Below are 25,011 nucleotides of genomic sequence, written 5' to 3' on the forward strand. Positions count from 1 at the left end.
AGAATAGTAAATCTGCACTTACCTAAACTAAACACTTTCCCCAGTGGTTTTGGGATTGGAGCTAGAACAGAAAATATGGAACTTTATAAAGTTAAACCTTTTTCACAATGATAGTATAGTTGGAGTTAAAAAAAATAATCTGCATTATCTGACATTAAACACTTCCACGAACGGGCGTAAGTTTAGATTTACAATGTAATAGTAAACTACCCACAATTAAATACTGTTTCAGGTGGGTGTTGGGTTAACGTTAGAATAGTACATTTAAACATCCCAAAATTAAACGCTTTCCTCAGTGGGTGCTGAGTTGTAACACCCCATTTTATCTAAAAATCATTAAGAGGTCACACATTCATGCATTAGTTCCAGCAGGTATTAAGAAGGAAATTTGCAACCACTGCTTTTTAAAAACCTTTGCTAAATCCAGCTGATCCAGCCAGCAAATATTTCACTTCTACCTCTAGCAGCTTTTATGGTCCAACTTTAGAAATATTTGGAAGATCAAAATCTACTGAATAAATTTCAAGCAGGCTTCCATCCAGTGTATGGAATAAAGGCTGTGCTGATCTGAGTCTTTGAGAATCATGGATGACAGCAGTGTTGGGGTGCTGACTCTGTAATGTCTACCAGCAGCTTTTGACACCACCAACCATCAGATACTCTGTATCTCACTGGGGATAGGGGGTCTAGCAACAGCTGGAGAGATGTGACTAAAGGTGATGGGAGATTCCAAACCCTGATGGCACTTTATTCAGGTCTAGACAAATTGCATGCCATTGAATGTTTTACCCTATCACCGACTTTGTAGCAGCTACAGAACGATTCACAACACTTTCTGAGGGAGCCTGCTAGCCATCCGGCTTCAGACGATATACTTAGTTCAACATCCCCCCAAGATACGAGACTATACCCCAATATGCAAGAGAAAATCCCAGTTGTAACAGCTAGGCTGAGGGAGGAGTGTCAGACAGACCTGGGAAATGTATTTTCTGAGAAGTGCTGGTGATACTTCTGTGCTTAGATCGGCATATTGTCACCTAACTACAGACTGCAACTTGTACACCTCAAATTCCTCCACAGACTCTAACACTCACCTGCTCTGCCGCACAAGATTCGGCAGACTGCTAATGCCCACTGTTTGAGGTGTGGTTTGCCTGATACTGACTTCCTACATTTGGCATGGTGATATCCCAGGATGGCGACCTTCTGGGCCTCAATTTATGACTACATAGAAGATATTGTTGGATGACTCGATGCTGAGATCACCCCTGGTGAGAACATTCCACAAAACACCTGCAGACTTATCACCATGATCCTAATATTGGTGAAGAGAAGAGTAGCAATGATTTGGGGTTGACAAGTCAGCCTGCTGGTGAACTGTTGGCTACAGGTTATGTCCCATTGCCAGGAAGAACACAAAGAATAATTGAAGCCCATCCTTGCTAGATCCCGCCCCTAGGATATTTAGAGACCATTCTGTGTCCCTCCTTACACATCTACTACATGGCAGAGAGTTGTCATTCTACATCTATGGAGATGACAACCAAATATTTTTACATTTTGGGGCTGGAAACAATGCCTCACCATCTTCTCCTGCTCCAGGTCTAGACCTAGCACACACCTAGATGAAATTGAAGTGTTTAATACTTAATCAATCTAAAATGGAAAGTCTTCCTACGAAAAGTTCAATTGGGCTTTAGAACTATATCCTGTGGCCTCCCTCTATACGACAATGTCCCAAACCTTCTGAAGAAGTTCGAAACGTATGGATCATTACTGACGCAGATAAGCCTCTCAGCAGACCTCTGAACATATTGTAGCCTTCAATTGCATTTTGTGGAAGACCAGCATAAATGGAATTACAAAATGGGCAAAAGTATTTATCATTATGTGTTTTTGAGACACATTTAACAAGCATTTGCAATGCAATAGGTCTCACATTTACACAAGTTTAAGTTATTGGCATTGTAAATGACAATGTCTTTAATTTTTTAGAAAACAAAAATAAAATAATAGGCATTGTCATTAACAGTGCCACTAGCTTAAACTCATGTAAATGCGAGACCTATTGCATTGCAAATGCTTGTTCTCTAGAGTACTGGTGTTAGTCCCTATTAGCTACACAGCACCACCTGTTACAAATGTGCTGGCCGATTGTACCAATCCACCCTGGCAAAGCATCCCCATGTGCAAACTGTATCATGTATCCAGGAAATATTTGTCCTGCAGATTGGGAAACCAGTACCTTGAAGAATGTAGCCTAATTAGAGACTTTTATTAGTGGAAACTGTCTTTCTTCTGGGCAAAGGCTAGGTGCCAAAAACAACCAGTCAGGTTGGACTAAGATCACGTGAAGAGAAATGGGCCTCGTCTGCCACCTAACCCATATGAAGCTCATTTTATGAAAAGAAGCAGCCATTCCTACCCGTATGTCAAGGTCAAGCGTGACCATATTAGAGAACCACAAGGAAGATGATGCAGCTCTACTGCTAGTGTTGTAGACTTTGAATTTGGGGGGCCACGTTCGAGTCACGGTGCCCGCTCAACCCCCTGTGACTCTCAGCGAACACGTAATTTCACTTTATCTAAAAAGTGAGCGTCATCTTGTGGAATGGAACTAACTGATGGCTCTCATAAAGCGCTCCAGGACATTTTGGTTGAGTACGCGCTATATAAAACTGCAACAACAAAAAATAATGAACACACACGTTTGACCAAACCGTGAACAGTTGCAACGTCATTTGAAATTTCGAGGAGGATACCCGTCACGTTCGCTGTTAGATGATGGTCATTAAGGAGTAGCATAACATTTGCTAAGTGTTTTGCCAGATCCGCCCCAGCAATTTGCAAGAACAAACTAAATACTTCGAGAATTCCTCTCCCTAAAGCAAGCAATACGCCTTGCCCTGCTCTGAAAATAATAAAATAAACCAAGCGTGGTGTCCCTGAAGCAGGCGCCGTGCTCTGTATTAAATTTAAAAAATAATAATAATAAACTGAGCGCGGTGTCCCTGAAGCGGGCTCTGCGCTCCGTATTAAAGTTTGAAATTAAAAAAAAGAAAATTGAAATGCAAATTAGGTTAGGAAGTGGGCTCCATTACTGAAACTGGCACCCCGTGAATGCTGTGTCCCTTAATGAAGTAAATAGTTCTCAGAACTGGTAATGAAAGCTCCCGAGTTAAGACACAGTAAAGATCGAGTCCTCATGGGTGGTAACAAATGGAGACAGGGCGGTAACAAGGTGGCACTAACAAGCCTTATAATGAATTGGAAGCCAGCATTTACCTAGGACAATGACACCAGCCAATGAAAAGTATGGGCGAAGAGTGGGCGAGGGTTACACAGCATACTCAACTACTGCATGCCTCGCATAGCGAGCAGCGCACGTGCGCTGCCACTAGGCTCGACCTAAAAATCATCATACATTAGATGATGTGCTAATACTAGAGCACTTTATTGTTTTAAGGAGTGGATGTGGTAATAAGATTAATAATATATATACTCGTAAGTCCTTCATCTGCGGTATTATTTATAAAAAGTATTGTCTCTAAATGTTGAAACAGAAGACTGTGAGATAGGTAATACAATGGCACTAGCACTTTGTGATTGAGTCAAAAGGAAGGTTCTACAACAAATGCTGAAATGAAAAGAATATTTGTCAGTTTAAGGTAATTGATGTAAATTGAGAATTTCTTTTTCTGGTACAGCGCTTCCACTTCATGACAAATATGAATTGAAGGAACTTTAATTTAACTTTCATTTTATTTATTTATGGGAATTTATCAACACTTGAATGTTTAAGCACTTGCACTTTATCACAGCTAAAAGAAGTCGTTTGGACAAACCATAAAAAAAGCACAATCCAAAAAATAAGTTTATTGAGAAAATAATTGTACTAAGAAGAAAGGTTTTTTTAAATGGTGAAAGAAAACAGTAGGAAGTATCTTTGCCATCTCCATGAAGACGGTGTGAAGAGACTGAGTGATTTGTATTTAAATAAAATCATGTAATCGTCTGAGGATGGTGAACAAGGCAACTGTGACTGCCGAAACGCATCATGCCATACATGGAATACCATGTTGCAATAAAGTTGGAAAATTAAAAAGCGGAACCCCAGTGGTGTCGGTGCCTGTATTGTAGTGGAGCAGGAGCCTCACACCAGTAGGTAGATAGTTAGGGCCTAGTTTCCATAGGAAAAGCATTTTTTAACTTGGCTATAACTTTGGCGGCGTTTGACCAATCTGCATGAAATTTTGCCAAAAAGGTGTCAAGATGGGTACTATTGATTGGGAAAGTTTCGGGGTGATCGGTGCAGTGAGGACCAAGATTTGGGGTGCGAAATAAGGTTGCGTTTGTAATGTTAATTCCCATAGGCACCTTTAGCCACCCCTTCATCCAGAGCCACTGAACGGACTTACACCAAATTTGGTAGAGAGGTAAATGTCGCTTCAAGGAAGTGCCTTTTGCTTATTTGGTGTAAATCGGTTCAGTAGTTCTTGAGAAATTTAGGTTTAAAATGATAGTGATATCTCTGGCCACGGATATTTCAAGGTGGTTTCGCGATGAATCGCGAATGCACGCGCCAACGGGAATGCTCTGATTGGCTAGTCGCAACCTGAATAGAAAGTTCCGGCAGCCATTTTATCTATTGGGAACGGTTCCCGAGGATGAAAATCTGTGTGAAAACCCATATAAGCAGTCAGGGTGGAGATACTCTGACCCCATGGTTGAGAAATGAAGGTGTTAGTGACACAGGTTATGTGTCCAAAATAGATTTTTGTAATTGCACGCGATATTCGCAACGATGTTGCAATCGCCAGCACAGCCACATGTTTTACCATCGCAGGGATGTCACGACTATCGTCGTTGTCGCGAATATTGGCAAAAATATACAAAATAATATCAGTGAATTATTAATAAACATTATATTATTTTGAGATTCTGATGAATGTTTTTATAGAATTATTTATACAGTGAATTATCTATACTGTGATGGTTAGAATTCTTTATATAGTAATAACTTTTGAATTTCGTGGTGGCTATTAAAAACTTGCTTTTGCTTTCTGCGTTCACGACGTAACTGCAGGGGTTGCGACTACCGATTTCCTCGTGATATTCAGTCACTGCGAAAAACGGAAAATAGGTTTTAGAGATGGTTGTTCTAGAAATACAGAAGAAAAACATGAGTTTGAAGTGTACAGTAATAAACCTCTAGTGTGTAGAATACTGTAATGTGTGTGCATATGTGTTTTCACTTTATGGGAAAGGCGCGATCGTCACGGTTAACAACATCATCACTACGTCCCAAATAACCGGGAAAACAGAAAATAGGTCTGAAATATGGTGTTCAACGAAACTTAGTACAAAATTATGAGTTTAAACATGCTTTAAAAGAAGTATGTATATAGTAATGTGTGTACGCCAATGTTCAGAATGGATTATTTTACATATTATTTTGGGTGTGTTGGTGGTCATTGAATGTCTGTTTTTCTATTCCGTTTCGCGACATGTCCACGGGGACCAGGACGTCATCACAAAGATCCCCAAAAACAAAAGAAAAAAAGCCCTTCAGAACAAAGCTTCACAATATATCGGGCCTAGGGCGGCTCTGACAAGAGCCGTTGTGTTGGTTGTGTGTATATGGCTGCTACACATAAGACCGGATACAGAGTTTCAGGTTACTTAGAAACACCCTATTGCCTTCATATGTAAAGTGCACTCCATAATTTCTATAAATTCCATGCAGGTCAAAACGCAGATTGTTGTTATCGATACAGCCCATACGATGGTCTCTGAGGAATGCAAAAGCAGTTTTATTAACATGTTGCCTGGCTTTGTCAATCTGTGGACAGAATTGATTTGACCACTTTCATTTCTGTCTTTGGCATATATTAGAGTACACCAAGACAGTGTGAGGGAAAAGCAACAACAATTCTGCAAATGTATCTTTCATTAGGATTTCCAGCCCTACCCCAGTTAATGTGCCTTGGTATTTGCCACAGAGTGCATAATCATGAGTTGAGGAGTTTGAGAATACACAATGGATTTAACCAACGCCAGCAAATGATAAAACTTTAACCCTCTCTTGCCAAATCAAGTAATATGCACATTTGGAAAACCCAAATCCCTGTCAAAACCTCTCTTTTTTGCAGCCTTTTTAGCCCAATAGATATAGCTGTGGCCCACAATCCATTCTCTAAGTATTTTGACTTGAAGGAGCAATAGTAGTCAGGAGAAGGCTGGTGCTGAATGAGGGAGTTTTCCAAAGGAAAATAAATGATATATATATGTCTTTCATTGGATGCTGTCAGGATGAAAGTGAATACAATTAGGTAGTGTGTGGGATGGCTCAGGAAGAAGTCTTATCATTGGCTGTTGTTTAAAAAAAGAAATGTAATACAGACATTACAGACATTGATATGCTTTTGAATCTGTGGAGTAAACCACGCCTGCTGTATCTCATTTGGAAGTAGCATGTTCCTTCTAGAATGTGCTGTGAACTTGTGACCTACTGGTTCCACTGGGTTGCTAGGTACACTGAACTAAGACGGTATTGGAGGTAAGGGTGTTAAAGAAATAAAACATTTGTTTTGAAAAGTTGAGGAGTGATGGCACAATGTATGTAATGCAAAAAGAACAATTGATGGACAGAATGCTGCACAATGTCAAACATTCACCCCAGTACAGAGACCTGGGCCTAAATCCATTGTTTATTTGCTCCCCATGCTTTTCCAGTTCAGACTCAGCCAAATGTAAATCAGTCTTGACCCAGTTCCTAATGGGAACAGTCTAGACTATACTGCCGGGCCATATCCTCCCTGGACTGGAAACAAGCATCCTAGGACCGGTTTGGGACGGGTTTGCCCAGATGTGGGTCCTGTGCTCTCCATGACACTGGAGTCAAGCTAGCCTGGCTGATGAGGGGTGAAAGCCTGAAACCGTTTTTTTCACAATTATTCTGCGATGATCGCGAAAACATTGTGAACCTCTTTTTGAAAGAGAAGGAAAGGTTTAACAGATGCTAACCATTCACAAGTGGAGATGCAGCAGTCTAAAATGAAAGACAAGATTTTATTTGCTGCCTTTCTCATGATGATAGAGTGGAAAGTTGAAAAGGTTGCCATTTTGGACTTGCTTTGTATGAGAGTGGTGTACCATTCTTGTGCTTGGTTTTGACAAATTTTAACAGTGTCCAAACTATGCAGAAAGAGCCAAAACAACAATATAATCTACGAACTGAATTCAGTGGTATGTATATAACTTTGCAATTATTTTACAAATGTCTTTTATAAGTGAAGATGCATAAGGGAGTTTGATTAAAAGGAGTATCACAGTGATGAGAAAAAATATATGAGATGAACTGTATCTGTTAGAGGGTATGTGCTTACAAGGTTAGTGGAGAATGTTTTAGAAAGTAAGAGAAAAATGAATTAGTGCCTGTTTATTACATTGAGTATTTTATTGAAAAATAACAGTATTGTTTTGTGGAAAGTTGCAATGAGGAACTAAGAATGTTTTAAATGTCTAAACATCATGTGCAGAATAGATACAGCTGTCATTTGCATTCTGGGTGTTGTAGTACTTTTAGTAACATTACTAAACAGGAATAGTGTAGTGAGAAATAAAAGATGAGAACATGTTGTCTGCGTGTATATGAATTAGAAAGAAGTAATACTTGTTAGGTATATATTGGGAAATGTTTGCCAATGTGGTTTTTAACTTATATGACCACTTTGCATATGCTTAGATGGTGAAATATAGTTTCTGTGCTTGCACATAGCTATATATATGGTGAGACATTTGAGTTTGCTTAAAGATGCAGCGAGATATATATTTTGGGAATGGTGACTTGAAGATGTACATCTATTAAGAAATGCATATATGTTTACATGGTGATCTATGTTTAGTAAGGCTGATGAAAATTCCATGTATATGGTTAGGGTAGTGTTTTTCTTTGATCGTGGTTTGCTTAAAATTGAGAAGGATTAATAATGCAGAATGCCTCAAGAGTTATTGTGCTAGCTTCATTTCGAGTGTAACGTTTGTTTGAGATATGCTGAAGATATGTTTAAGAAGCAGTATTTGAGAAATGGTGTAGGTATGCCATTCACAAAAGGTTTTGTGCTTTGATAAATTTCAAAATGTTGTTTTCCGTTTTAGAAACTTACTGATGCATGTGCACGCTAAATAGCAAAGCAATGTATGTTTCTAGAGGGCCCTGTATGCAATTATATATCAAGTGTGATACCTAGATTTCACTCACAAATAGCTGAGAAAAAAGCATATATACAGTAAAACAGGTAGTTTGATACTGACAGAAGGAGATAACCAATAATTCAGATATATAGTGACAATTGTTATGTATCTAACAGGAATGAAGGTACTTTCTCAGTCAGTCAGGCAGTATTCAGGAACTCGTGGAATACCCAGCCACTACTCAAGCAGTGATCAAATCAGTGATTCACTATCCATGGAGTTATTCAATTATCCAGAAACTATACATGTACTCTTGCAATCAGGCAGTCAGAAATTATGTAGTTATTGAAGTATGCGGGCACTACGTATACATTAATCTAATCACCTAGGTACTATCTATTGACTTATGCAATTAACAAGGCTGTAACTATGCAATCATTATAACATTTACGCAGAACCTATGAAGCCATCTAAACACCCACTTACAACCCATGCAGTCATTGAAATACTGAGGCACATGCGTGTACTGATGAAACATTCAGTCTCTACTCATGCACTCATGTAATTACGCGGAGAGTACCATTGTAGTAAACCTATCACCCATCCAGTACCTATGCAGTTACTTAATTACTTAGCCAGTAGTCTTGCACTAATACAATCACCACAGCAGTATACTTACTTTCATCCAATCTCTCAAGCTTTAACAATGGAATCATGCAGACACTCAGACACTAGTGATGCACTCATCTAATTAGGTAGGCTCTACTGATGTACTTATTCAATTCTCCGGGCACTACCCATGTAGTTTTGTAAGCATCCAGGCACTACCTGTTCAGTCAACCAAAAAGACACGGGCTGCATCGAATCACTGAAAGACTATTCATCAACTCATCCAATAGGCTAGGCCTTAAACAATCATGTATGCACTATCCATGGACTGCATACATCACCTATATACTATGTATGCACTAGAGTTGCACTCATTTAATCATCCTACCAGTATCTATGCACGTACTGGATTATTGAAGCATTAGTCATGCACTTGTTGAATCATTCAGGCTCTACTAATGCACTCATTCAAACACCCAGATCCTAGTGGTATACTCATGCAAACACGCAGGCAGTAAGTATGCAGATATGAAATGAATCATGGAGTTATGACATAATCAGGGAATCATCTAGGCGCTACCTGTATCCTCAGGAATCACCTAGGCACTACCTATGCACTTATTCAGTTATCCAGGGTGTACTGATGTATTCAACCACAAACCCATGTATTTATCAAGTTTTACTGAGGAATATGTAGTCATTAGACAATACGGTTGATAGGTGTGTTACAATGGTACTGTCTACGTAATTACATGGGTGCATGAGTAGAGCCTTAGTGTTTCATTAGTGCACACGTGTGCCTCAGTATTTCATTGACTGCATGGGTTGTAAGTGGATGTTTAGATGGCTGCATAGATTCTGCCCAAATGTTATAATGATCGCATAGTTACAGCCTTGTAAATTTAGTGTTAAATGTAAAAAAGTGCAGAAGAAGGAGAGATGCATTAAAACAGAAAGAACGAGTTGAGAGAGTGGTTGATAAGGCCTATGCTTTGAAGAGGAAGCTTTTCATTTTGATTCTCAATAGAATGAAGACTCTTGACAAAATAGTGTTTTGCATGAGGAGACAAAGCCAGAAGAAAAGATTAGTGAATAGAAGTAACTTTTGTGCAGTTTTTGGTGGACAATTGATACATACTTCTTGTACAGAGGTTTTCTTTAAAGACAGCTATTTCCAGGATAACAAATTAGTTCATGCGGTTGATTAAAGAAGATGATGTTATGAAATGAAGAATGGTAGTCTTATAGCAAAAGAGGTGATGGTACCTAGAAATGTAGAAGAAGTTATTGCAGGGGAGCTACAAGGAAGGCGTAGTCAGGGTACTGTATACAAATGGAATTGTAATAGTGTTTCTAGTATTAGACAGCAATCCATTGACATATTAAGAAAACCTCCACTTATCGTTCCAAGGGGAAGTTTAAAACATAAAATAAATTATACCACTCAACAATGCGAAAGTTAGATAGGAGGCTGTATTATGTGAACGCTCCTGCTTTAAGTTTAGGATAAATAAGTAGAGCATTTTTGCATGGTAGTGTGGCACACGTAGAAAAGGTTTGTGGTGATGTGCAGTTTTGTTTCTTTGGTCCTGAGCAGGATTCTAGGGAAAGCGAAGAGTTGTTAAGAGGAGAAGTTGCTGAACAAGACACATATATTACATTTGATGGTTTTAAAAAAAAGATTACAAAATTTAACACAGTTTTCTGTACAAAAACAGAATATGTTTGTATATGTTGTTGATGCAATTACTAGAAGACTTGAACACAGACTGTTGACTTATATTTAAAAAGTGAAAATGTAAATCACGATAACTGGCAAAAGTTACCTGTATATTTATTTGTAGAGGGATGGTTTGACTTATCTATATGGCTAGTCATATGTAAGTAGTGTTATAAAAAAAGTGGAAGATAATAAAAAGAACAGCAGATAGATATTAGATACCCATTTTGTAGGATAATAAAATGCCTGCTAATGTCTAAAAACTATGAGGGGCAAAAATAAAAACAAAATCAATATTTATTGTACTTGCCAGCATTGTGAAGGGCCGTTATGGACTGCTTTCCAGCCCTAACTACAACTCCAAAATCGATGCAGTATGAAGCCATCGGGGAAAACTGTGGAGCAAAGTCTTGAAGTTGAAGATTGGACTTTTGAATGGACTTTCTGCTTTGGTGGTCTTGTGCTGCTATTGAAGTCGAGGGTCCTTCAGCTTTGCATTGCCTTCTTGATGCTCAACATAAACTCCTCCTATGAAAGGGGCAAAAAAGATAAAATGGGGAAAATTACTATGTATGATATTAGCCAGCATTGTTAATAACTGAACACACTGCTCACCAGCTGTTATAACAACACTACAGTCCATGCAATACATGGCCATTCTTGACAACTGTGAAGCCATATCTGTTGTAGTAGTCTGTATATCTAAAGGGACTTTCTGGCCTGGTATTGTTGCTGCTGCCACTGATGTAGATGGTCCTTCAGCTTCCGTCTTGTAGATCGCCAGTTGGACATGTTTTCAATGATAGGTTTTAAGATAATATGAGATGGACGTCGTCCCTCATGAATATTATTTGTTTGTCCCCCTAAAGAGGGTCCCGCCACACATTGTGCATTGCACTAGTTTTGCACCAGTTTTTGATTCCCCATGAGTTTGGGTATCAATGGATAGTATGATGTTTGTTTTAAAGTTATGTTGTGTTCGTGAGTTCAGATGTTGAAAGTTATTTTACAATATGTTGTTAAAATAAAGTTAAAACAATGTTACAAAACAACTAGACTGAAACTTTGTGTAAAATATGTCTATGTATCTACTTTACACTTTTTAATTTGTATTCATGACTACTAATGTCATTGCGACCTCCGGTGTTGCTGTGATGAAGGAAAATGCATTTTTTATGTAGTCATTTCGACAAATTAATACAAAGGGGAAAGGTACATTAGTATCCAACTAAATAGCAACACAGAAACTTTATGTCAAATATGTCTAAATATGTGTTTTACACTTTGTCAAAAACATCCGGTATTCACAGTCTGTCCTTGGTAATGGCACTCATAGAATAATACAGACACTACCTGTGCAATCATCAAGGACGTCCTTTCTGCATCACTCTGCAAACCAGCCTCCTGGCATAGTACTAGTTGGGGGATGAAGTCCCCTTGGCTATTGAGGGTATTTGGGGGCCAAGTATCCCTCTTGTTACTTCCAGCAAATTCCATACAGTCAGTTCTGAGGCCACACCCCTTTCTTCACCACTCTGCTTACACGTCTCCTGGCACACTAGTGGATAGGGAATAAAGTTTTCTTGGATGCTAAAGGACCTTGGGGACCAAGAAGCCCTCCTGGTACTTTCTATAAGTCCTAGTCAGCGTGATTTCTTAGAGCTGGTCAGGGGCCCGCCCCCCTTTCCAGACCATTCTGCAAAGACCAAAGCTACTTAAAAAACCATGGAAATTCACTGAAAAATCAAAGGTTACTGGTAAGTTATAGTTAGGAATCAGCAATAAAAAAATGTGGAACTTCACTGAAAAAAAACAAAGGTTAAAGGGCTGTTATAGTTAGGAAATAGGATTAAAAAACCTTAGATATTCACTAAAAAAAAAACCAAAGTTTACAGGGACGTAATAATTAATCTGACACTTCACTCGTACAAAACCAGAGAAATTCAGCAGTTATAGTTAGCGGACCTTACAATAACTCACGCCCCTGCAATGCACTGCTTATGACCTCACATATTATATCACTCATTACATGGTCAGTGACATCACTGATGACATCTCAAATGATATCACTGATGACATCATCCACAGAATCTCTGACAAAGCCACTCACACCCCCATGTAACCATTTATACACCCACTCCAACTTTCACACTATCATTCTCGAAACTATTGACACACCCATACCAGCAGGTACATACCTACCCACTGATTCATAGGTCTATACATACATCCACTTAGTCACCCATACAGCTACTGATACACCCACTCACTCACTAATACAGCCACTGAAATATCTACTCCTATACCCTTACAGCCACTCACACACTGTGATACACTCATAGAGCTACTCACACACCTACTCACTCACCCATAGAGCCAATCACACAGCCACTTACTCACCTATAGAGTTATACACACTCCAACTCACTTATTCATACAGATACTAACACATATGTACTTACCTATACAGTCACTGGCACAAGCACACACTTACCCATACAACCACACTCACAATTACTCACTTACACATACAGTCACTTATACACTCCAACACTCATGTATACTGCCTTTCACATATGCAGTTACTCACCCATATAGCACTGACACATCCATTCACTCACCGACACAGCCATATGCACACTCACTCACCCATAAAGCCCCTCTCAGATGCATTCCTGAAGCCATACAGCCAGTAATTCACCCAGCCACTCATCAATGCAGGGAGTCACACACACCCTCACACCCATACAGGTACTCAGACAACCAATCAATTACCCATATAGGCACTCATGTACCTACTCACCAACCCATGCAGCCACTTACACACCAACTGACAGACTGATGCAGACATTCACACAGAGTAATCACTCACCCATACATTCACTGAGACACATATAATCACTCACTTATACAGTCAGTCATGCACCCATTAAATCATCCATACAGACACTCTTAGACCCACTGATTCATCAATACACTTTGGTGTGTGTATATATATATACGACTCGTGATCAAGGGGTTGTCCCCGAAACGCGTTGGGTTGAGTGCGAAGCGACAATAAATCACCGCTTTTTGCAACATTATGGTCTTCGGCTGTTGATTTAACCAAGAAGAATCGACAATTGTTTGGATATATATATATACATATATTTAACACTCATACACCTTTTTAGAAACACTCACAGTCACCGGATGATGTCATCAATAATGTCATCAGTTTTTTCAGTGAATATCTAAGGTTTTTTCAATCCTATTTCCTATTTGCTAACTATAACAGCCCTGTTACCTTTGGTTTTTCAGTAAATATATATATATTCACAGAAAAAAACATAGGTTTCAGGGGTGTTATAGTTAGCTGGCCATTTCACTGGTAAAAACCCTAGAAATTCCTCCGTTATAGTTAGTTCTGCTAACTATAACTCGTGCGCCCGCAATGCACTGCTGATGATGTCACATATTGCATCATTCATTTGTACGAGTGAAATGGCCAGCTAACTATAACACCCCTGAAACCTATGGTTTTTTCTGTGAATTTCTAAGGTTTTTTAAATGCTAATTTCTAACTATAACGTCTCTGAAACCTATGGTTTTTTCAGTGAATTTCAAAGCTTTTTTAAATGCTAATTTTTAAGTGTGATAGTAGTTATACCTATTTTTTTGTACTGATTTCTACAGTTTTTTAACTGTTCATTTATAAATATTTTATTCATTAAATAACATTATATATTTTTCTGAAAATTGCACAAAAAATAAAAATAAATTTAAACTGAAATATTGATTAATTTTTTGTTTTCATTTTGTATTTTAATATATTTATATTATTTTCTGTTAAAACATTTTTTTTCCAAATATTTTTCGGAGTCGCGCACTCAAAGCGTACACTTCACGGTGGGTGCGCGGATTCTAGCCGCTATTTTAGAAAAGTCATGAAGGATCCGTGTACGGTGTGTGACGGCTGCGTGTTTTACAGTTACAGCATATACATTTAATATTACGCGATGTGCGAGATTGGTATGCAACCAGTCCGCGACTTCTGCTCCCACGCATTCGCGACACATGCGCATTACGGTACGAGATGCTTGCGCGGTGGCGGGTCCCGCGTGATGTCATATACGTGCTGGGGCACGCTGGGTGCGCAACTCCCGCAAAAAAATGTTATGTTCCAAGATGATATGTATGTGTCTTTAATATACATATTAGGGCAAGAGATTATCTAAGATAGTCATAAAAATAACATATTTGTACTTATAATAAACTTATATTATTTTTAAATATATTTTCGCGAAGTAGGGTGCGTGCATCGTGAGTGCAGAGAACCAGGTCAGCAGAGTTGCTGTAGAGCCAGAGAAACCAGGTCAGCAGAGCCGTTGTAGAGCCAGAGAACCAGGTCGGCAGAGCTGCTCTAGAGCCTAAGAAGCAGGTCAGCAGAGCTGCTCTATAACCAGAGCTGCTCTAGAGGCAGAGAACCAGGTCAGCAGAGCTGCTATAGAGCCAGAGAACCAGGTCAGCAGAGCTGTTCTAGAGCAAGGAGAACCAGGTCAGCAGAGCTGCTCTAGAGCCAGAGAACCAGGTCAGCAGAGCTGCTCTAGAGGCAGAGAACCAGGTCAGCAGAGCTGCTGTAGAGCCAGAGAACCAGGTCAGCAGAGCTGTTCTAGAGCAAGGAGAACCAGGTCAGCAGATCCGCTCTAGAGCCAGAGAAACCAGGTCAGCAGAGCTGCTCTAGAGCCAGAGAACCAGGTCAGCAGAGCTGCTGTAGAGCCAGAGAAACCAGGTCAGTAGAGCTGCTTTAGAGCGAGAGAACCAGGTCAGCAGAGCTGCTTTAGAGGGAGAGAACCAGGTCAGCAGGTCTGCTTTAGAGCCAAGAGACCAGGTCAGAAGAGCTGCTCTAGAGCCAGAGAACCAGGTCAGCAGAATTGCTTTAGAGCAATAGAACCGGGTCAACAGAGCTGCTTTAGAGCCAGAGAACCAGGCCAGCAGAGCTGTTGTAGAGCCAGAAAACCAGGTCAGCAGAGCTGCTCTAGAGCCTAAGAACTAGGTCAGCAGAGCTGCTCTAGAGCCAGAAAACCAGGTCAGCAGAGCTGCTGTAGAGCCAGAGAAACCAGGTCAGCAGAGTTGCTTTAGAGGGAGAAAACCAGGTCAGCAGAGCTGCTTTAGAGCCAGAGAACTAGGCCAGCAGAGCTGCTTTAGAACCAGAGAACCAGGTCAGCAGGGCTGCTTTAGAGCCAGACTACCAGGTCAGCAGAGCTGCTCTAGAGGCCGAGAACCAGGTCAGCAGAGCTGCTGTAGAGCCAGAGAAACCAGGTCAGCAGAGCTGCTTTAGAGGGAGAGAACCAGGTCAGCAGAGCTGCTCTAGAGCCAGAGAACCAGGTCAGCAGAGCTGCTGTAGAGCCAGAGAAACCAGGTCAGTAGAGCTGCTTTAGAGCGAGAGAACCAGGTCAGCAGAGCTGCTTTAGAGGGAGAGAACCAGGTCAGCAGGTCTGCTTTAGAGCCAAGGGACCAGGTCAGCAGAGCTGCTCTAGCGCCAGAGAACCAGGTCAGCAGAATTGCTTTAGAGCCATAGAACCGGGTCAACAGAGCTGCTTTAGAGCCAGAGAACCAGGTCAGCAGAGCTGTTGTAGAGCCAGAGAACCAGGTCAGCAGAGCTGCTCTAGAGCCTAAGAACTAGGTCAGCAGAGCTGCTCTAGAGCCAGAAAACCAGGTCAGCAGAGCTGCTGTAGAGCCAGAGAAACCAGGTCAGCAGAGCTGCTTTAGAGGGAGAGAACCAGGTCAGCAGAGCTGCTTTAGAGCCAGAGAACTAGGCCAGCAGAGCTGCTTTAGAGCCAGAGAACCAGGTCAGCAGGGCTGCTTTAGAGCCAGACAACCAGGTCAGCAGAGCTGCTCTAGAGGCCGAGAACCAGGTCAGCAGAGCTGCTGTAGAGCCAGAGAAACCAGGTAAGCAGAGCTGCTTTTGAGGGAGAGAACCAGGTCAGCAGACCTGCTTTAGAGCCAGAGAACTAGGCCAGCAGAACTGCTTTAGAGCCATAGAACCAGAACAGCAGAGCTGCTCTAGCTGACACTGACTGACTGACACTGACTGACTGACACTGTCCGATTGACACTGACTGACAGTGATTGACTGACACTGACACTGACTGACACTAATTGACTGACATTGACTGACTGACACTGACTGACTGACTGACTGACACTGACCGACACTGATTGACTGACACTGACTGACTGACACTGACACTGACACTGATTGACTGACACAGACTGACTGACACTGACTGACACTGACACTGACTGACACTGACTGACTCACTGACTGACACTGACTGACTACTCTATACTACTCTACTACTCACTCTCTACTACTCTCTCTCTACTACTCACTCTCTACTACTCACTCTCTACTACTCTCTACTACTCACTCTCTACTACTCTACTACTACTCTCTACTACTCACTCTCTACTACTCTCTACTATTCACTCTCTACTGCTCACTCTCTACTACTCTCTCTCTCTACTACTCACTCTCTACTACTCACTCGCTACTACTCTCTACTACTCACTCTCTACTACTCTCTACTACTCTCTACTATTACTCTCTACTACTCACTTTCTACTACTCACTCTCTAATACTCTCTACTACTCACTCTACTACTCTCTACCACTCACTCTCTACTACTCTACTACTCTCTACTACTCTCTCTCTACTACTCACTTTCTACTACTCACTCTACTACTCTACTATTCACTCTCTATATTCACTCTCTACTACTCACTCTCTACTACTCACTCTCTACTACTCGCTCTCTACTACTTTCTTTCTACTACTCACTCTATACTACTCGCTCTCTACTACTCTTTACTACTCACTGTCTACTACTCACTCTACTACTCACTCTCCACTACTCACTCTCTACTACTCACTCTCTACTACTCACTCTCTACTACTAGCTCTCTACTACTCTCTACTACTCACTCTCTGCTACTCTACTACTCTCTCTACTACTCACTCTCTACTACTCACTCTCTACTACTCTACTACTCTCTATTACTCTCTCTACAACTCACTCTCACTACTCTCTACTACTCTCTACCACTCACTCTCTACTACTCACTCTCTACTACTCTCCACTACTCTCTCTCTACTACTCACTCTACTACTCTCTACTACTCACTCTCTACTACTCTCTCTCTACTACTCACTCTCTACTACTCGCTTTCTATTACTCTCTACAACTCACTCTCCACTACTCAGTCTCTACTACACGCTCTCTACTACTCTCTACTACTCACTCTCCTACTCACTCTCTACTACTCTACTACTCTCTACTCTCTCTACTACTCACTCTCTAGTACTCTCTCTAACACTAACAACAACATATAACGATGGCAGTGGGACCGCCACCGTCAGGCCGTCATTGGCGGTCCCACCACCATCCAGTACATCTGATCCTACCGCCGTATTATGATGCAGGCAGACGGATAACCACTGGTGTAGGGAGAGAACCAGGTCAGCAGAGTTGCTGTAGAGCCAGAGAAACCAGGTCAGCAGAGCCGTTGTAGAGCCAGAGAACCAGGTCGGCAGAGCTGCTCTAGAGCCTAAGAAGCAGGTCAGCAGAGCTGCTCTATAACCAGAGCTGCTCTAGAGGCAGAGAACCAGGTCAGCAGAGCTGCTATAGAGCCAGAGAACCAGGTCAGCAGAGCTGTTCTAGAGCAAGGAGAACCAGGTCAGCAGAGCTGCTCTAGAGCCAGAGAACCAGGTCAGCAGAGCTGATTTAGAGGGAGAGAACCAGGTCAGCAGAGCTGCTTTAGAGCCAGAGAACCAGGTCAGCAGAGCTGCTCTAGAGCCAGAGAACCAGGTCAGCAGAGCTGCTTTAGAGCCAGAGACCCAGGTCAGCAGAGCTGCTCTAGAGGCAGAGAACCAGGTCAGCAGAGCTGCTGTAGAGCCAGAGAACCAGGTCAGCAGAGCTGTTCTAGAGCAAGGAGAACCAGGTCAGCAGATCCGCTCTAGAGCCAGAGAAACCAGGTCAGCAGAGCTGCTCTAGAGCCAGAGAACCAGGTCAGCAGAGCTGCTGTAGAGCCAGAGAAACCAGGTCAGTAGAGCTGCTTTAGAGCGAGAGAACCAGGTCAGCAGAGCTGCTTTAGAGGGAGAGAACCAGGTCAGCAGGTCTGCTTTAGAGCCAAGAGACCAGGTCAGAAGAGCTGCTCTAGAGCCAGAGAACCAGGTCAGCAGAATTGCTTTAGAGCAATAGAACCGGGTCAACAGAGCTGCTTTAGAGCCAGAGAACCAGGCCAGCAGAGCTGTTGTAGAGCCAGAAAACCAGGTCAGCAGAGCTGCTCTAGAGCCTAAGAACTAGGTCAGCAGAGCTGCTCTAGAGCCAGAAAACCAGGTCAGCAGAGCTGCTGTAGAGCCAGAGAAACCAGGTCAGCAGAGTTGCTTTAGAGGGAGAAAACCAGGTCAGCAGAGCTGCTTTAGAGCCAGAGAACTAGGCCAGCAGAGCTGCTTTAGAACCAGAGAACCAGGTCAGCAGGGCTGCTTTAGAACCAGACTACCAGGTCAGCAGAGCTGCTCTAGAGGCCGAGAACCAGGTCAGCAGAGCTGCTGTAGAGCCAGAGAAACCAGGTCAGCAGAGCTGCTTTAGAGGGAGAGAACCAGGTCAGCAGAGCTGCTCTAGAGCCAGAGAACCAGGTCAGCAGAGCTGCTGTAGAGCCAGAGAAACCAGGTCAGTAGAGCTGCTTTAGAGCGAGAGAACCAGGTCAGCAGAGCTGCTTTAGAGGGAGAGAACCAGGTCAGCAGGTCTGCTTTAGAGCCAAGGGACCAGGTCAGCAGAGCTGCTCTAGCGCCAGAGAACCAGGTCAGCAGAATTGCTTTAGAGCCATAGAACCGGGTCAACAGAGCTGCTTTAGAGCCAGAGAACCAGGTCAGCAGAGCTGTTGTAGAGCCAGAGAACCAGGTCAGCAGAGCTGCTCTAGAGCCTAAGAACTAGGTCAGCAGAGCTGCTCTAGAGCCAGAAAACCAGGTCAGCAGAGCTGCTGTAGAGCCAGAGAAACCAGGTCAGCAGAGCTGCTTTAGAGGGAGAGAACCAGGTCAGCAGAGCTGCTTTAGAGCCAGAGAACTAGGCCAGCAGAGCTGCTTTAGAGCCAGAGAACCAGGTCAGCAGGGCTGCTTTAGAGCCAGACAACCAGGTCAGCAGAGCTGCTCTAGAGGCCGAGAACCAGGTCAGCAGAGCTGCTGTAGAGCCAGAGAAACCAGGTAAGCAGAGCTGCTTTTGAGGGAGAGAACCAGGTCAGCAGACCTGCTTTAGAGCCAGAGAACTAGGCCAGCAGAACTGCTTTAGAGCCATAGAACCAGAACAGCAGAGCTGCTCTAGCTGACACTGACTGACTGACACTGACTGACTGACACTGTCCGATTGACACTGACTGACAGTGATTGACTGACACTGACACTGACTGACACTAATTGACTGACATTGACTGACTGACACTGACTGACTGACTGACTGACACTGACCGACACTGATTGACTGACACTGACTGACTGACACTGACACTGATTGACTGACACAGACTGACTGACACTGACTGACACTGACACTGACTGACACTGACTGACTCACTGACTGACACTGACTGACTACTCTATACTACTCTACTACTCACTCTCTACTACTCTCTCTCTACTACTCACTCTCTACTACTCACTCTCTACTACTCTCTACTACTCACTCTCTACTACTCTACTACTACTCTCTACTACTCTCTCTCTCTACTACTCACTCTCTACTACTCACTCGCTACTACTCTCTACTACTCACTCTCTACTACTCTCTACTACTCTCTACTATTACTCTCTACTACTCACTTTCTACTACTCACTCTCTAATACTCTCTACTACTCACTCTACTACTCTCTACCACTCACTCTCTACTACTCTACTACTCTCTACTACTCTCTCTCTACTACTCACTTTCTACTACTCACTCTACTACTCTACTATTCACTCTCTATATTCACTCTCTACTACTCACTCTCTACTACTCACTCTCTACTACTCGCTCTCTACTACTTTCTTTCTACTACTCACTCTATACTACTCGCTCTCTACTACTCTTTACTACTCACTGTCTACTACTCACTCTACTACTCACTCTCCACTACTCACTCTCTACTACTCACTCTCTACTACTCACTCTCTACTACTAGCTCTCTACTACTCTCTACTACTCACTCTCTGCTACTCTACTACTCTCTCTACTACTCACTCTCTACTACTCACTCTCTACTACTCTACTACTCTCTATTACTCTCTCTACAACTCACTCTCACTACTCTCTACTACTCTCTACCCCTCACTCTCTACTACTCACTCTCTACTACTCTCCACTACTCTCTCTCTACTACTCACTCTACTACTCTCTACTACTCACTCTCTACTACTCTCTCTCTACTACTCACTCTCTACTACTCGCTTTCTATTACTCTCTACAACTCACTCTCCACTACTCAGTCTCTACTACACGCTCTCTACTACTCTCTACTACTCACTCTCCTACTCACTCTCTACTACTCTACTACTCTCTACTCTCTCTACTACTCACTCTCTAGTACTCTCTCTAACACTAACAACAACATATAACGATGGCAGTGGGACCGCCACCGTCAGGCCGTCATTGGCGGTCCCACCACCATCCAGTACATCTGATCCTACCGCCGTATTATGATGCAGGCAGACGGATAACCACTGGTGTAGGGAGAGAACCAGGTCAGCAGAACTGCTTTAGAGCCAGAGAACTAGGCCAGCAGAACTGCTTTAGAGCTATAGAACCAGAACAGCAGAGCTGCTCTAGCTGACACTGACTGACTGACACTGACCGATTGACACTGACTGACAGTGATTGACTGACACTGACACTAATTGTGACACTGACTGACTGACAATGACTGACACTGATTGACTGACACTGACTGACTGACACTGACTGACTGACTGACACTGATTGACTGACACTGACTGACTGACACTGACACTGATTGACTGACACTGACTGACTGACACTGACTGACACTGACTGACTGACACTGACTGACTCACTGACTGACACTGACTGACTACTCTATACTACTCTACTACTCACTCTCTACTACTCTCTACTACTCACTCTCTACTACTCTCTCTCTACTACTCACTCTCTACTATTGACTCTCTACTACTCACTCTCTACTACTCACTCTCCACTACTCACTCTCTACTACTCACTCTCTACTACTAGCTCTCTACTACTCTCTACTACTCACTCTCTACTAATCACTCTCTGCTACTCTACTACTCTCTCTACTACTCACTCTCTACTACTCACTCTCTACTACTCTACTACTCTCTATTACTCTCTCTACAACTCACTCTCACTACTCTCTACTACTCTCTACCACTCACTCTCTACTACTCTCTACTACTCTCTCTCTACTACTCACTCTCTACTACTCACTCCACTACTCTCTACTACTCACTCTCTACTACTCTCTCTCTACTACTCACTCTCTACTACTCGCTTTCTATTACTCTCTACAACTCACTCTCCACTACTCAGTCTCTACTACAGGCTCTCTACTACTCTCTACTACTCACTCTACTACTCACTCTCTACTACTCTACTACTCTCTACTCTCTCTACTACTCACTCTCTAGTACTCTCTCTAACACTAACAACAACATATTACGATGGCAGTGGGACCGCCACCGTCAGGCCGTCATTGGCGGTCCCACCACCATACAGTACATCTGATCCTACCGCCGTATTATGATGCAGGCAGACGGATAACCACTGGTGTAGGGAAAAACCACCGCATCTGACAGCATCAAGGATCACATCAGTACGGCAGCGGACTCCTACTCCCTACAATGGGGCGGTTCATACCATTAATATATGCCCTCTTACCCAATAACAAAGTAGCACATAAAATAATAATTGATTGTGAACAAGTCATTATTCAAACCAATTTAAAGTTTACCCATACGCAGCCATGCAAGGCTGTTACTATCATTTTAGTCAAAGCATTTCTAGACACCTCCAACAATATGCACTAATGGGCCGATTACGAGTATGGCGGTCCCAAGCCCGGCATACCTGTGGTGGCGGTCCAACCACATCCTCCTTGTCGGTCCAACCACCCAATTACGAGGTAGTCGGTTGGGCCACCACAAGCCTGACGCTATATCACCGCCACCGCCAAGATCCTGGCACCTGATGGGGCGGAGGTGGGGAAACTGACAAGGAATGGAGGCAGTGCCGATGCTTGGACCACCATGCCTATTACGACCAGCCTTTCCGTCGACCTTTACGTGGTAGGTGGAAAGGCAGGGAAGGGGCCCCAAACAGGGCCCAGTGGGTGAATTTGCCCATGGGGGATATGCATGGGGGCACATGTTGTGCCCCACTCTGCTTGCACTGATGTGCTTGCACTGTATGCAATGCACAACATGGTGCGTGGTACACAGTGCACTTATGTGCAAGCGGCTCTGATACAGCCACAGAATATACTTAGGCACTTTGTATGAGCTGAAGCATGCCGCTGCCCTGGCACCATTCACACAACAACCGCTAGCCCAGCTGTGTTCTCAGAATACGGTGGTTGGGAGGTTGCCGGCTTGGCAGCGTTCTTGTCAGGCGGATGCTAGTAGTATAGTCCAAGAAGGCCACTAACCTTAAAAGATCAGCCAGCAGGGACGATGGCAAGAGGAATGTTCCCTTCCTCCCCTGAGTACAACCCACACAGAGGGATATGAACACCGCTATGTAAGAGAGCACCCCTGGGAAAAAGGGAATTGGAGAAAACAAGGAAAACAAGGAAGGCTCTGCAGAGAAGGTCTATCAGAGGAGCTATGATAGGTGAATAACGTCGCCCAACGTGGTATGTCGCAATCCTTCTTGGACACTGCAGTAGGGAGAAACAACAAAGAATCACTTGTTGAAGTATAAGCCTGGCAACTACAATAAGTGTGTTCTGCACCTTCCCCCCAGAATACTCTTACTCACTGGTTTTCTGTTTTCAGAGATCCCAGCGTTCAGTCTGTGACAGGAACAAATGAACAGTCAAGGCAAAGTACAGCGTCTTCCCGGAATGCTGATACTTCTTACAATAACCAAGTCATCAATGAAGGAACGCTCGTTGTTAAATTCACAGCAAGAGCCTTCTAGTAACATCAAAAAGAAAAGAAACGGAATCTTGGAGCCGGCAAGATGAAAGGATGATATGGAAATCTGGGCGACAAAGCAACTCCACGTCGCTAGTTCACAGAAGACCTAAATACCAGAAATACGGGGGAGTTGGTCTGTGACAGCAAAAACGAACGTTCGTCAACATACCTTTCAGGCACTAAGGGGCCGATTCCGATGGTCGGTCGGACAGCTGTCCGTAGCCTTACCCTGCGACCGACACGTACCCAGAGCCGGTCCGTCCTGTATAGGAAGTACGATGCGCATTACTGCCAAAAACACGACCGACGCGTAGGCTGTGAATCAAGACCCATTCTCTGTCCGAGCCGTAACTCCCAAAGAGGAACCGTGTCGCCCGGAAGCAGTATCCATAGCAGTTTCCGGCATGACAAGTACGATGCGTACTTCCTACGCGCCGGACGGGTCGTCACGTACGTCACGTCACAGCATCCGGAAAACAAGCATATCAGCTACGATTCACGCCACAAATCAATACATGGCTACGAGACGGAACAGCTTGCAGTGGGTACGAGACGGAGCACAAGCAGCGTGTACGACACGAACACATCATGAATCCCATCGCGCAGGTCATACCAGTACTCTACATCTATGACCGGATCAGGGACCGACGCCGACGGCGCAGATGGTAAGTCAGACACCTACCACATAAACAAATGACACGTACCCGCAAAATGGCACACACACACAGGGGATACATATCCTGGCCACTAACAACAGCCCACCATAGGGGTTGCATGGCCAGCACCACTAACACCCCCACTTACAGGGCTTATGTTGCCCATCACCCCTGCCACCCCCACTGACAGAGCTTATGTTTCCCATCACCCCTGCCACCCCCACTGACAGGGCTTATGTTTCCCATCACCCCTGCCACCCCCACTCACAGGGCTTATGTTGCCCATCACCCCTGCCACCCACACCCATAGGGGTCCTGTTGCCCATCACCCCTGCCACCCCCACTCACAGGGGACCTGTTGCCCATCACCCCTGCCACCCCCACTCACAGGGCTTATGTTTCCCATCACCCCTGCCACCCTCACTCCCAGGGCTTATGTTATCCATCACCCCTGCCACCCCCACTCACAGGGCTCCTGTTGCCCATCACCCCTGCAACCCCCACTCACAGGGCTTATGTTGCCCATCACCCCTGTCACCCACACCCATAGGGGGCCTGTTGCCCATCACCCCTGCCACCCCCACTCACAGGGGACCTGTTGCCCATCACCCCTGCCACCCCCACTCACAGGGCTTATGT

This window comes from Triturus cristatus, chromosome 10 (assembly GCF_964204655.1).
Source record: "Triturus cristatus chromosome 10, aTriCri1.1, whole genome shotgun sequence".
NCBI classification, from domain to species: domain Eukaryota; kingdom Metazoa; phylum Chordata; class Amphibia; order Caudata; family Salamandridae; genus Triturus; species Triturus cristatus.